Source organism: Mus musculus, chromosome 15, assembly GCF_000001635.26.
Source record: "Mus musculus strain C57BL/6J chromosome 15, GRCm38.p6 C57BL/6J".
In the NCBI taxonomy this organism is placed as follows: domain Eukaryota; kingdom Metazoa; phylum Chordata; class Mammalia; order Rodentia; family Muridae; genus Mus; species Mus musculus.
The window spans coordinates 53,380,809-53,394,008 of NC_000081.6; the positions used below are offsets into that span (position 1 = coordinate 53,380,809).

At 39.0% G+C, this 13,200-nt stretch overlaps 1 pseudogene; it reads left to right on the plus strand.

Annotated features, from left to right (window-relative positions):
- The first annotated feature begins 3,110 nt into the window (after positions 1-3,110).
- On the plus strand, positions 3,111-3,176 carry Gm27926 (annotated as a pseudogene).
- Positions 3,177-13,200: the final 10,024 nt, after the last annotated feature.

Genomic DNA, 13,200 nt, shown 5'->3' on the forward strand with positions numbered 1-13,200 from the left:
GTCACAGCCAAAACAACAGTGGCAAAACAAAAATCCAAACCCAAACCAGCCAGCCAAGCAACTTGCCACCTCTTCCCACAAAAAGCACACAACAAACAATAAAAGTACAAAGAAAAAATGTAGTGTCCATTATATGGTCAACTGCTCCTGAACATGAGACTCGTCCTAAAGTGGTGGATATACTCAGTGTCATTTTATTTGAGAAACCTGATTTTCCTGTTCGCAGCATGTATGTGACAGGTCAGTTGTTAACAGATGTAGCACATCTGTCCAGGCTCTTCTGGCTTTTAGAGTCTCCATTGAGAAGTAAGGTAATACTCTAATAACAAATATGTTGATTTTTATTAATTAATCAATTACTTAAAAATATAACAAAAAATGTAATTTAGGTATCAAGGTAATTGTGTCCTTGGGTAGTGCTACTGCTGTCCTATTTTGTGGAATGATTTGAACAGTATTGTGGTTAACTTTTCTTTGAAAGTCTGGTAGAATTTTATACTAAAACCATCTGTCCCTGGACTTTTAATTACTGTTTCCATTTCACTAGAGGTTATAGATCTGTTTAAATTGCTCATCTTATCTTGATTTAACTTTGGTAAATGAAATGTATTAAGAAAACTATCCAGTCCTTTCAGAGTTTCCAATTTGGTGAAGTATAGGTTTTTAAACTGTGTTTTTATAAGTTTCTAGATTTCTTCAGTTGTTATATCCTCTTTTTGCTGCTGTTATATCCTCTTTTTGAGCTGAGCTTTTATTAATTTGGATTTTCTCTCTATGATTTTTATCGAATTCGGATTTTATTAATTTGTTAATTGTATAAATTTTTTAAAAAGAAAAAACTCTTTCTTTCACTGATTCTCTGTGTGTGTGTGTGCACCCACACACACACACACTCACACACACGTGCATGCATGTGCAGGCAAATAGATTCTATTTTATATATATATATATATATATATATATATATATATATTGATTTCAGTTCTAAGGTTGACTATTTCTTTCTGTATACTCTATTTGAATGTTATTTTTGCTTTTGTTCTAGAGCTTTCAGGTATGCTATTAAGATACTAATATAAGATCTCTCCAATTATTTTATGTAGGTACAATAAATTTGCCTTTTAGATCTGCTTATATTGTACCCTATAATTTTGAATATGTTATATATTCATTTTCATTCAATTCTAGATTGTAATTTATTTCTTAATTTCTGTCTTGACCCATATTTCACTCAGTAGTGAGTTGTTGAGTTTCCATGAGTTTGTGAACTTTCTCTTATATATATTATTGTTGATATCTAGATTTAATCTGTGGTGGTCAGAGAGGATATAGAGTGTTATTTTAAATTTATTCTATGTGTTCAGACTTGCTTTGTTGCTGAATATATGGTGAAATTTGAAGAAAGGTCCACGAGTTGCTGAGAAGGTACATTCTTTTGTGTTTGGGTAAAATGTTCTGTAAATATGTTAGGTCCATTTGGTTTATAACATCTGTTAGTTCCAATATTTCTCTGTTTAGTTTTGTCTGGATAACCTGTCTATTGGTAAAAGTGAGTTATTGAAGTCACTCAATATCATTGTGTGAACGTCAATATGTGATTTAAGCTTTAGTGATGTTTCTTTTATGAATTTGTGTACCCTTGTGCTTGGTATATAAAAGCTAAGAATTCGCTTTGTGGATTTTTCCTTTGGTGAATATGTAGTGTCCATCTCTACCTGTTCTGATTAGATTTGGTTTGCATTCTATTTTGTCAATATTAAAATGGCTACAAAGCTACACCAGCTTTCTTCTTCTTCTTCTTTTTTTTAATATTTTATGTGCATTGAAGTGAGGGTATCAGGTGCCCTGGGACTGAAGTTATAGACAGGTGTGAACTGCTATGTGGGTTCTAGGAATTGAACTCCAGTCTTCTGAAAGAGTAGTCATGGCTCTTAACTGCCAGAGCCATCTCTCCAGGCCCACCAGCTTTCCTCTTAGGTTCAGTGGCTTGGAATATCTTTATACAACTTTTTACCCTAAATTGATGACAGTCCTCAGTGTTAAAGCGTGTTTCTTGGATTCATCAGAAGGATGAATCCTGTTTTTGCATCCATTCTGTTTTTTTCTATTGGGGAATTGGGACAATTGACATGGAGTGACGGCTATGAAAAGTGCTGTTGATTCCTGGTTTTGTTTTTGTTGTTGTTGTTTTGGTGGTGGTGGTGGTGGTGGTGATGGTGGTGGTGGTGGTGGTGTGTGTGAGTGTGTACTCTTTTGGTTTGCTGGTCTGGAATTCCTGTTTCTTGGATACGGTTAACCACTTTAGACTGGAATTTTCCTCCTAGTGCCTTTAATAGGGATAAATATTGTTTAAATTTGTCTTAATTTCTCCAACTATTGAGATGAGAAGTTTGCAGGGTATAATAGTCCAGACTGGTGTTCTCTTAGAGTTTGTAGCACACCGGTCCAGGCTCTTCTGGCTTTTAGTCTCCACTGAGAAGTGAGGTATTACTCTAATAGCTCTGACTTTATATGTTATCTGGTCTTTCCCCCTTGTGTCATTTAGTATTCTCTCTTTGTTCTGTATGATTTTTGTTTTGAATATTATGTGATCTGTGGAATTTTGAGTCCTACATAGTCGTGCAGAAGGGATGTTTCTGCCCCTGGAGCACAGCTAGCCGAGTGTGGGTCTCCATGAGTATTGATGGTTGCTAGGTATAAGGCTTGTTTGTAAATTTAATTTATGTCCCTCTTTTGGGGGAGTGTCCTCTCTGCCAAGACTAATGACTCCATGATAATTAAAGGCAACATGAGTCTGGGATGCCAGGTTGTGTCTCAGCAAAGTGGTAAATGCTATGGGAAAGAACTCTGAAAACATGAACTCAAAAATATATAATTTCTCAACTATGCAAAAATATAAGGATGCAATGTGAATTATATGAGAGGCTTCATGGACCTAAAAGAACAGAGGCAGCTACACTATGACCCAGCTTGTGAGAAAGATACTAAGGAAGGAGATAAGGAGATTTATTGAGTGGTGATCTCAGGAGGAGATCGTGGACTAAAAGACGGAATTGATATGTAAGTAAAAAACTAGGTAAGAGAGAGCTACCCAGAAGAAGCTTCTTGAAGAGTGAACGCGGATCTTTTAGAATTTTTTTCTAGCAGCTTTTCTGACTTTTGGTCAGAAAGCCCATTCAGAGAGCTTTTAGAATATGTTTCTAGCAAGACAGAGCCATTTCAAGCAGAGAGCTATCTCTAGCAAACTACAGAGCTGAGAGCTCTAAACAGAGAGATGTCTATGGAACCATCACAGCTGTCAGGTTGCACACCACCATTTGACTTTGAGTCATTCACTTTTCCAAACACCCCTTCCTCAGGACACCCGACCAAGCCAATGCTGTTCCTTGGCAGGGAATTTTTTGTTGCCATGTTCAGTCTATTTGGTGTTTTGTATGCTTATACTTTGATAGGCACCTCTCTCTTTAGATTAAGAAAATTTTATTGTATGATTATATTCTGTGCCTTTGACCTGAATTTCTCCTTCCTCTATTCCTATTGTTGTGTTTGGTCTTTTCATAGTATCCCAGATTTCCTAAATGCTCTGTGCCTGGATACTTTTTTAGACTTAATATTTTCTTTAACCAAGGTGTACAGTTCTATCAAGTGTGTAGATTCTCTCTTTCTTCTCTTTACTCTGTTAGTAAGGCTTGCTTCTGAGCTTCCTGTTTGAGTTTCTAAGATTTTAATTTTCAGATTTCCTTCCTTCCTTCCTTCCTTCCTTCCTTCCTTCCTTCCTTCCTTCCTTCCTTTTTTCTTTCTTTCTTTCTTTCTTTCTTTCTTTCTTTCTTTCTTTCTTTCTTCCTTCCTTCCTTCCTTCCTTCCTTCCTTCCTTCCTTTTTTCTCTTTCTTTCTTTCTTTCTTTCTTTCTTTCTTTCTTTCTTTCTTTCTTTCTTTCTTCCTTCCTTCCTTCCTTCCTTCCTTTCTTCCTTTCTTCTTCCTTCCTTCCTTCCTTCCTTTTTTCTCTTCCTTTCTTTTAAATTTATTATTATTATTTTTAATTTTAAGTGCATTGGTGTTTTGCCTGTACTTTTGCTGAAGGTGTTGGATCACCGGGAACTGGGGTTACAGACAGTTATAAACTGCTGTGTGCATGCTGGGAATTAAACCTGGATACTCTGAAAGGGCAGCAGCTAAGAGTGCTCTTAACCTCAAGCCACTCTCTAGCCCTATTTGGGATTTTTTTTTGTTGATTCTACTTCCATGTTCATATCTTGAACTCTTTATTCATTTCCTACCATTATTTGTTTGTGTTTTTATAGATTTCTTTCTCTTTTTAAAAAAGATTTATTTGTTTTATTTATATGAGTACACTGTAGCTGTCTTCAGACACACAAGAAGAGGGTATCAGATCTCATTACAGATGGTTGCAAGCTACCATGTGGTTACTGGGAATTGAACTCAAGACTCCTTGGAAAAGGAGTAAGTCCTCTTAACCACTGAGCTATCTCTCCAGTCCCTTCATAGATTTCTTTTTTAGAATTTTTCTTATTGATTTTTTAAGAATAGCTATCATATTCATAAGGGCAATTTTAAGTTCTTTGTCTTGTGCTTCAGCTATGTTTCAATTCTTAGGGCCTTCTCTTGTGCAGTTGCTGGGCTCTAGTGGACATATATTGTCCTGGCTATTATTATTTTTTCTTTGTTTTTGTTTTGTTTTCTCTTGTTTTAGCCTGGGGTCTTGATATCTTGTTTTGGAATGATTGTACTTCTAGGTTTGGAGTGATCGTAATTCTTATACTTATTGGGTGAGTGTTTTGCTCCTCGGTTTCTGTTGCCCATTCTGGTTTTTAGGAAGATATAGTGGCTGTGTGTCAGCTCCTAGGGAGTCCTCACAATTTTCTAGATGTGCCACCTAGAGGTTGCAGGAAAAATGTGTTCCTAGGTATTTGGAGCTGAAATATGGATGGGCTGTAGTGGAGGTTGCTAAGAAGGTCCACAGGAGGATGGAAGGCAGGGTGTGCTATCAGAACCTGCTTAGTTCCCTGGAATGGGGGCAGAGAGTGAGGAGAGGCCACGGTAGGTAGCCTGCTTCAGAGCTAGGATAATGCTGTGGAGATGGATTTGGAGGGGAGGAAGTAAAGATTTGAAGCTCACCTACCTGCTTTGCAGGCCTAGCTGCTTCTCTGGCAAGCTTGCCTGGGGAATTCCCAGGGGATGCCTGCTGGAGTTGGGTATTGAATGAATGGGTGGGGGATGGGTGGGGTGGAAATCTGGAGAAGAGCTACATGATCTACTGAAGTTAGGGACAGAGAGGAGGGGGAGACCACAGTAGATGGTCTGCTACAGAGTTAGGGCTAAGACAAGCAATTGGATTTAGAGGGGAAGAGGGAGAGGAGAAGGGTCACAGTTAGGCTACCTGCTAACTTGGTTGGAGTGGCCTGCCGGTTTCTAGGGCACTTAAAGAGGTGGTGGGTCACACCTTTAATGCCAGCACTCAGGAGGCAGAGGCAGTTGGATGTCTATGAATCCAAGACCAGCCTGGTCTACAGATAGAATTCCAGGACATCCAAGGCTTCTCAGAGAAATCCTGCTCAACAAACAAACAAACAAACAAACAAGATTCTTACAAACACCTGGAGTTGATAAACCCTAACATATGATTAGGAAAGGTTTTCTGTTCATTCTCAGGAGAGGGCTTTGCAACTCTCCTAGAACTTTGAACCTCTTGTTTCCACTGCCAAAGCTAACAAATGTTAGAATCAGACTCCGACTCCTCAACAGTGTATAAGTCATGTACTGAGATGACATAACCTTTTTAAGAATCAATTTCAACATTGATTTTGCATTCAAACCCTACTTTCATCTCCACAAAGACCATCTATTTCTGTATCATTCTCTCTGAAAAGGTGCCACTTGCCTTCTGTCATTCAATTCCCTTCAATCCTTCAATCCCTAGTCATCTCCGTGAGCATCCCTAATGATTACTTCCGGCCATACTCACAGCCATATTCTTCATATCTATGGAGTGCTTGATTTACTTACTGCAGAGCTTGTGCTAGGACTGACTGGAACACAGTGGTGAGTTGCACAATTTAGATCAATGCTCACTTCTAGTCCAACAGAACAGAGTGTTTGCTTCCTGTTTCTGCAACGAGTTCATGTATTCTTGTTTTAATCCTAACAATAGGTCACTGGCATGAATATCTGGCTGTCTTAGTGCAGCTAAACTCTTTGATGGGTGTGGCCATTCCTGTGTTGTACATTTGTGAAATCTATAATACAAGGCAATGGATTGAGCCTTTTGATGACTATCTACTTCTGTATATAAGTGAGTAATATCCTGTGTCATAAGAGATGGCGAGATAGAAAGACGAATGAGGGAAGAAGAGATACGTTTAGACCTGGACTGCCAGGAGCACAGATTGTAGATTTATTCAAATAATGAATAATGATACTGAATAAGGCGCAGGTACGAGCTAGGGCCTGCTGACTGCCAAACTCACCGAGGAAGTGTGATGGTGAACCACTAATGACTGAATGAGTCAGCTCACCCTAACTTGTTTAAGCGGATCCATGTCATGACAATGACATCATGAAGTTTATAACATTAAAATGAGTTTCCACAGGTTGATTCTCTGATTTATTGGGACTTACCTGGGCTGTGTCGAATGGACACATGGCAGCTAAATGCTACAAAGGGTGGGTTCTCTTCATTTATAGTAACTGTGTATTGCAGAATTTGTTCCCAGTATTAGTTACTTTGCATACTAAGTCAATTTGCATAAATGGTTTTGCAATATATAAAATCCATATGACTGTGGGATTAGTTATGTAAAAACCCCAAGTCAGTTTAAGTAAACATTTTTTTTTTTTTGCACAAATGTTAAAATTATTTGATTAAATCCTGGAGAGATGGCCCAGCAGTTAAGAGTTCATACTGCTCTTGCAGAGGATCTCAGCTTGCTTCCCATAACACATATCAGGTAGTTCACCATTGCTTTCAACTCCAGCTCCTGGGGATGAAATAAATCTGGCCTCCCAGGCACCTGTACTCGTGAGGACAGACCACAGCAGATCCATACACACACACCTTATTAAAAATAAAATAAATGGCTTTTAAAAATCGAAAATAGATTTTTTTTTTATATTCTGAATTTGGTTTTCCCTTCCTGAACTTCTCCCAGATCTTCTCCAACTCTCCACCCAACCCAAATCTACACCATTTCTTTCCCTGTCTCAATAGAGTAGAAATGGGCATAGAATATAATATGATATAATATCTAATCAAACTGGGATAGAATAAAACGAACAAATTACCAAGAGAAAAAGAGCCAAAGAAAAAGTACAGAAAATTATAGGACTGGAGAGATGGTTCAGAGGTTAAGAGCACTGATTGCTCTCCCAAAGGTCCCGAGTTCAATTCCCAACAACCACATGGTGGCTCACAACATCTGTAATGGATCCAATAGCCTCTTCTGATGTATTTGAAGAAAGTGACAGTGTACTCACATACATAAAATAAATAAATCTTTAAAAAAATACTTATAGATGCAAAGATACACACTTTTGCATACACAGAAATCCCATAAAAACACAAGATCGAAAATATATGCAAAAGACCTGTAAGAGAGAGAAAAAAAAAAACCAGAGTGAAAGAAAGAAAATAAAGATGATGCCCATACAAAGCACACAAGGCAAGGAACATCCAAATTGCCATTGTGCTCATTTTGTGTTACCCTTCTTCCACTGGACCTGGGACCTGCCCTTATGATCTATTGGAGAAAATTAATTTTTCCATTATGAGCAGTTATCAGTTGTAGATAGCTTCTAGGATAGGGAGGTGGGTTCATTTCTACTTCCCTCCTCATTACTGGGACTCTAGGTGGCCCAGACCTATGTAGGGACTGTGCAGGCTATCATAGTGAGACTCTGCTTCAAACAAACAAACAAACAAACAAACAAACAAACAAAACCAACACAAAGCAAGAACGGCGACAAACCCATTTGACTATGGAATTATGGTTAGTTTTATATCCAGAGGAGAAGGCTGAGGTTAAACCTAACTCAAGCCCTTATTTCATACATGGGAGAGTGGCCTTATAACTATCCCCAATCACTTATCAACACTCAAATGACCAATTGGTGTGGAGAGCTAACCTAAATCTCAAACTTGGTAGTGTCCACGTGTGCAGCTTATTCCATATCACAGTGTGAAGAACTGGAAAGGTGCCATGACGAGCCCCATGAGGGCTAATGCGTATTTGAAGCCTTACCTGTGATGTACATACCCAGACAGACCAGTGTGGGGAAGAGGTATTGCGCTAAGCTCATTGATTTAATGGGGTTAAATCACACTTGGAAAAACTAATCCTGGGGAAAGCACAAAATGACAGTGTGTCACTCAAGATGTAATGCAGAGTGCAGAAAATGAGACACTATTCTAAAACACTCAGGAATAACAAAGGCAGGAAGACATGGAATAGATTGTAATCTATGTCTTTATTTTCCAGGTCTCTGATATAGATTATAGTTGTTGTTTATTATTATTATTGTTGTTGTTGTTATTTTTGCTGGTTTCTTGGGATTAGAAACTATCATAAATGTCCTGTTGTAAAACAAGCAAACAAACCAACCTGAATGTATTCTTTCCCAGTTTGGAGGCCTTGAATCCTAAACCCAGGTGGCTATGAGGCTGAGTTTTACTTCCAGGCTTCAGAAAGACATTTCTCTGCTTCTCCCCATGTAGTGGCTCCAGGCTACCCATAGATCATGGCTGCATCAGTCAGCTTGACACCTCTGTGATCAGGCTGTCCCTCTTCTACCCCCTGTGTCTCTAAGGGTAAGCATGTAGGAGTGATGCAGATAGTCTAGGGCATTTCTTCTTCTTCAGAACCCTCCCTAACAACATCTGCAAAGGCTCTTTTCCAGGTAAGATTATATTCTCAGGCTCTGGGTATCTGACATGAATATCTGAATATCTGTGGGGAGTCAGAGTGAGGTGGTTTTTTTGTTTTTGTTTTTGTTTTTTTTTTGTTTTGTTTTTTTTGTCTTTGCTTTTGTTCTGTTTTGAAGGCAGGGTCTCAAGATGTAGATCTGGCTGCCCTAGCCCTTGCTATATGAATCAAATTGGTCTCAAATTTATAGAGATCTACTTGGGTCCTGAATGTGCTGGGATTAAAGCTATGTATCACCACATTTAGTCATAGTGTTTTGTTTCTGACAACCATATACCTTATCTCTATTGCTGTAAAAAACTTTGGATTTGTCCTATTTCCTGTGCAGTCCAAGCTAATCTTGATCTCATGATCCTTTTGCCCTGGCCTCTTCCTACTGGGACTGCAGGGTGATTCATCATGCCCAGCTTGGGTAGTTGATTGCTTTTGACAATACATGCTCCTGGTAGGAGAGTTTGTGACACAGGGCAGAACCTTGTCTTTTTTTCCTTACTGCTGATTCCAAAATACCAGGCATAGTGTCTGACAGAGTAGACATTTAGTAAATATCTGGAAAGTTAATAAACTTATCTTTAAATTTTGTTTTGATAAAATAAATGTATAATTTGATGATTTTAATTTAACTGCTCAAGTGTAATTTTATCAGTAAAAATACAATGTGTGGGAAGAAAAACAAGAAAGGAGGGAACAAAAACAAGAAAGGAGGAAGGGAGAAGAATAAGGAAAGGGGGGGAAATGCTAGTTCCAGTGTTATCTGCAAATTCTTGTAGAATAGGTTAAAAGTGACCAGGAGCAGGTGACAGTCAGAAGCTGAAGGCCGAATAAGGAAGGGATGGAGCATATATTTCACCCAAGGCACTAAGTCTACCTATCTTCTAATATGGTGCATCTCTTGCTGGGTTCTAGGGACCAGGGGGAGAAGGACAGAGAAGACAGAGAGAAGAGGAGGCTGCCATGAGGCTGGATGGCTCATGAGCACATGGCCAGGAGAAGTGGACCCTGAGGACAGGCTGATGGAGCTGAGGCAGCCTGGGCAAGACTCAAGCAGCAAGTAACAAGGCTCATATGGTTTGGATAGAGGTGAGAATAGCACAGCACCTTCCCAATCTAGGCTTACAGCTTGTAAGTAAAATACTGGGCTTTGTGTCTTTTCTATGGGCTAACTAGATTAAGTAATTCATTTACGCTACTGTTAAGTTCTGGTGGTGGTGTGGATGTATGCTTGGTACACTTGTCCTCAAGGATTTAGTATTATAGTAGGGTGTTTGCTAGCAAGGTTCCTTTTACAGATCACAGCATGTAAGCCCTAAAAAAGGAGGGCCTGACTTGAATGGCTTTGATGCCCCTAGGTGTTATTTTAGGAAGCAACACTTGAATGGAGACCTTAAGTACAAGGAGCCACATTTAAAACTTGATATCTTCATAGTAAGTGATAATTTTATAGCTGTTACACAATTTTCGGTATATACATATACTGAAACACCCTTACCTCATGGAATTATCTCAAAGGGTAAATTTTATTGTCTGGCCTAAATCCAGCTATTGGGAAATACCCACTTGGCGAGGCATACTTCTGTCTCCGGCAGCACATTTCATAGGTGGATCTGCATCTTCAAGTCAGACTATTCTTGAATGCTGAGCAGCACCTGTGAGTTATCTAAGATCATGACATCAGGGTTGGTCACCAGTTTGATCACCTATTTACTCATTTATCATCCATCCCATAGGGAGTTACTGAGATCCTGTTGTGTGCTGTTCTGGAATTGGGAGATACAGTTTGGATGACAGAGTGAGTAGCCTTGAACACTCCAGAGCTCATTATCCCCATACATCAGGTTTTCTGGAAGACGGGTGCACTGACAAATTTAGAAATGCAAGAGCTTTGTTGGAGAAGTATGAACAGGTGAGAAAACAGGACTGGGCAAGGAGATGTCATCTTACACCCTTACAGACAAGCCATCCATGGAGGGAACAAGGAGGAATGAGGAGAGGAGGATGGAATCTCAGACCACAGTGCTGATTTATAGCAGTTTCTGCCAAGCCAAAGATTTCCTACTGAGAGTCTCTGGTGGTCCTGCTTCCACTGTTAGGCTGAGCCATTGTCTGGGCTGCCTAAAAAGATCATGTCCTTAGCTTGCGAGCTGAAACAAATCTTGAAGGAATTAACAGCTGGAGGCTGTCAGCAAACTGCACTCCTTGCAGCTAAATAGCAAGTTCCTTCTTGAAGAGAGATCAAAGTGACTCAACCCCATGGCTACCTCATAGGGTGACCAGGAAGGAGGCAAATAAACAGACATTTTAAATCTAGTAAGAGTAATGACAGGGTGCCACCAGAGCTTAAAGATGGAGCACTAGACTCAGGCTTGGGGAAATGTCCAGGATGATGCAGTGTTCTATAGGATGCCTGGATTATAAGAAGGAGCCAAATGAAGGAGATAGGCAAGGGGGAGGGGGCTCAAGTCAGGAAACTGGGGTATATGAAACCTCACAAGAGAGAAGGCCTGGTACTCTTGTGCAAGAGCAAGACCACTGACTGATTTTCTGTGTCTTTGCAAGGAGGTAGAACAAGAGGTGAAACTAGAGAAGAAAACAGGTGTTAAAACACAAAAGGCTGGGCTCATTATGTTACAGAAGGCAGGCAGTGCACCATTTGCAAAATACTTCGGGACTCGAATGCATACATGTATTTCAACCATTTACCACTTGACCCTTCACTGAGTCTTTCAGATTCCAAGCCCTTGGCAGTGTTTGGTCCTTAGAATAGGCATCAGTTTACTACTGCAGAAGAACTCTAGTTACTATTAGTCATTATCCCTTGATCAAATCTTTTACTCAAGGCCACTCAGTTTATCACCCTACAAGACATAGCTCACAAGATTGGTGGACTGTGATAAAGGAGATAAAAAGCACAGAGCCATGGTATCCTCAAAGACATCAAACTGAGACATGGGTGCTAGAATCCCATGAACCACACAAGGTTTTCAGGAAAAGGATTGAATAAGAACCCAAATTGGGTTCTGCCCACTTCTAATTCAGAGAGCATTGTTTAGAAAACATGCCCAGGAATTTTACTTAAAGGATCCTATTCTGAGGAAATCATGATAAATTTGGTTTTATAATCACTATTGATGGGGCCTGGAGAGATGACTCAGCAGTTAAGAACATTGACTGCTTTTCCAAAGGTTCTGAGTTCAATTTCCAGCAACCACATGGTAGCTCAGAACCATCTGTAATGGGAACTGATGCCCTCTTCTATTGTGTCTGAAGACAGCGGCAGTGTACTCAAATACATAAATTAAAAAAAGATCATTATTAATGATTATGGGCATCTAATTGGTATTTCCTGTTGCCGTGTGAAATGCTTCTCTTAATTTTATGTATGCCCAGAACAGCCATATTGTACGTAAGAGGCAAGAACAATTAGCAATGCACACTTTCCTATGAGAAAAATCACATCAAATACATGAATAAATAAAAGATTAAGGAACATGTCTGAGGCCCTGCAGGGGAGGTCCTCTAAAGTGGAACAAACTCATTGTTTTCAAAAAGAAACTTAAAGTAAGCTGAAGGGAAACAAACTTTGTTTATATGTACACAAAGGACACTTATTAGAAAACCATTCTCATAACCTTATTGATCCTATTAACATACACACACACACACACACACACACACACACACACACATATATATATATATACATTATTATTTTGTAACTAAAGTAGAATAAAAATAATATGTTCATCATGTACTTTATCTAAAAGGTATATTATTGAGGTATAATTTATATATCACAATGTTTACCCATTCTAAATTGAGTATTTCAATGATTTTTTCAGCAAGTCTACAAGAGTACAACCATTACCAAATCCTGTTTCAACCCTGCCCTGTCTCTTGTACTGTTTACTTTAATCCCTGTTCTGTCCCCTCTCAGGCAATCTCAGCATCTTCTTGTTTCCTATTTGCATGTATGGAGCATTCAGACATAGGAATATAAAATGTGGTCATTTTCACCTGTTTTATTCCTCTTAGCATAATGTTTTGTGCTGTCTACATGTTGCAGCATGTCCAACAATTTGCTAGTTTTATCTGCAGAACAGTATTTTATTTAACTCTCTGATGGGCATGTAGATTATATCCACTTTTGGCAATTATGAATATTGTTCCTATAAATATTTGGATGCAAGGTTTTTTACAGACTAGGTATTTGTTTTTCTTGAGCAGATAGCTAAATATAGTATTACTAGATCATATGGTAGTTATC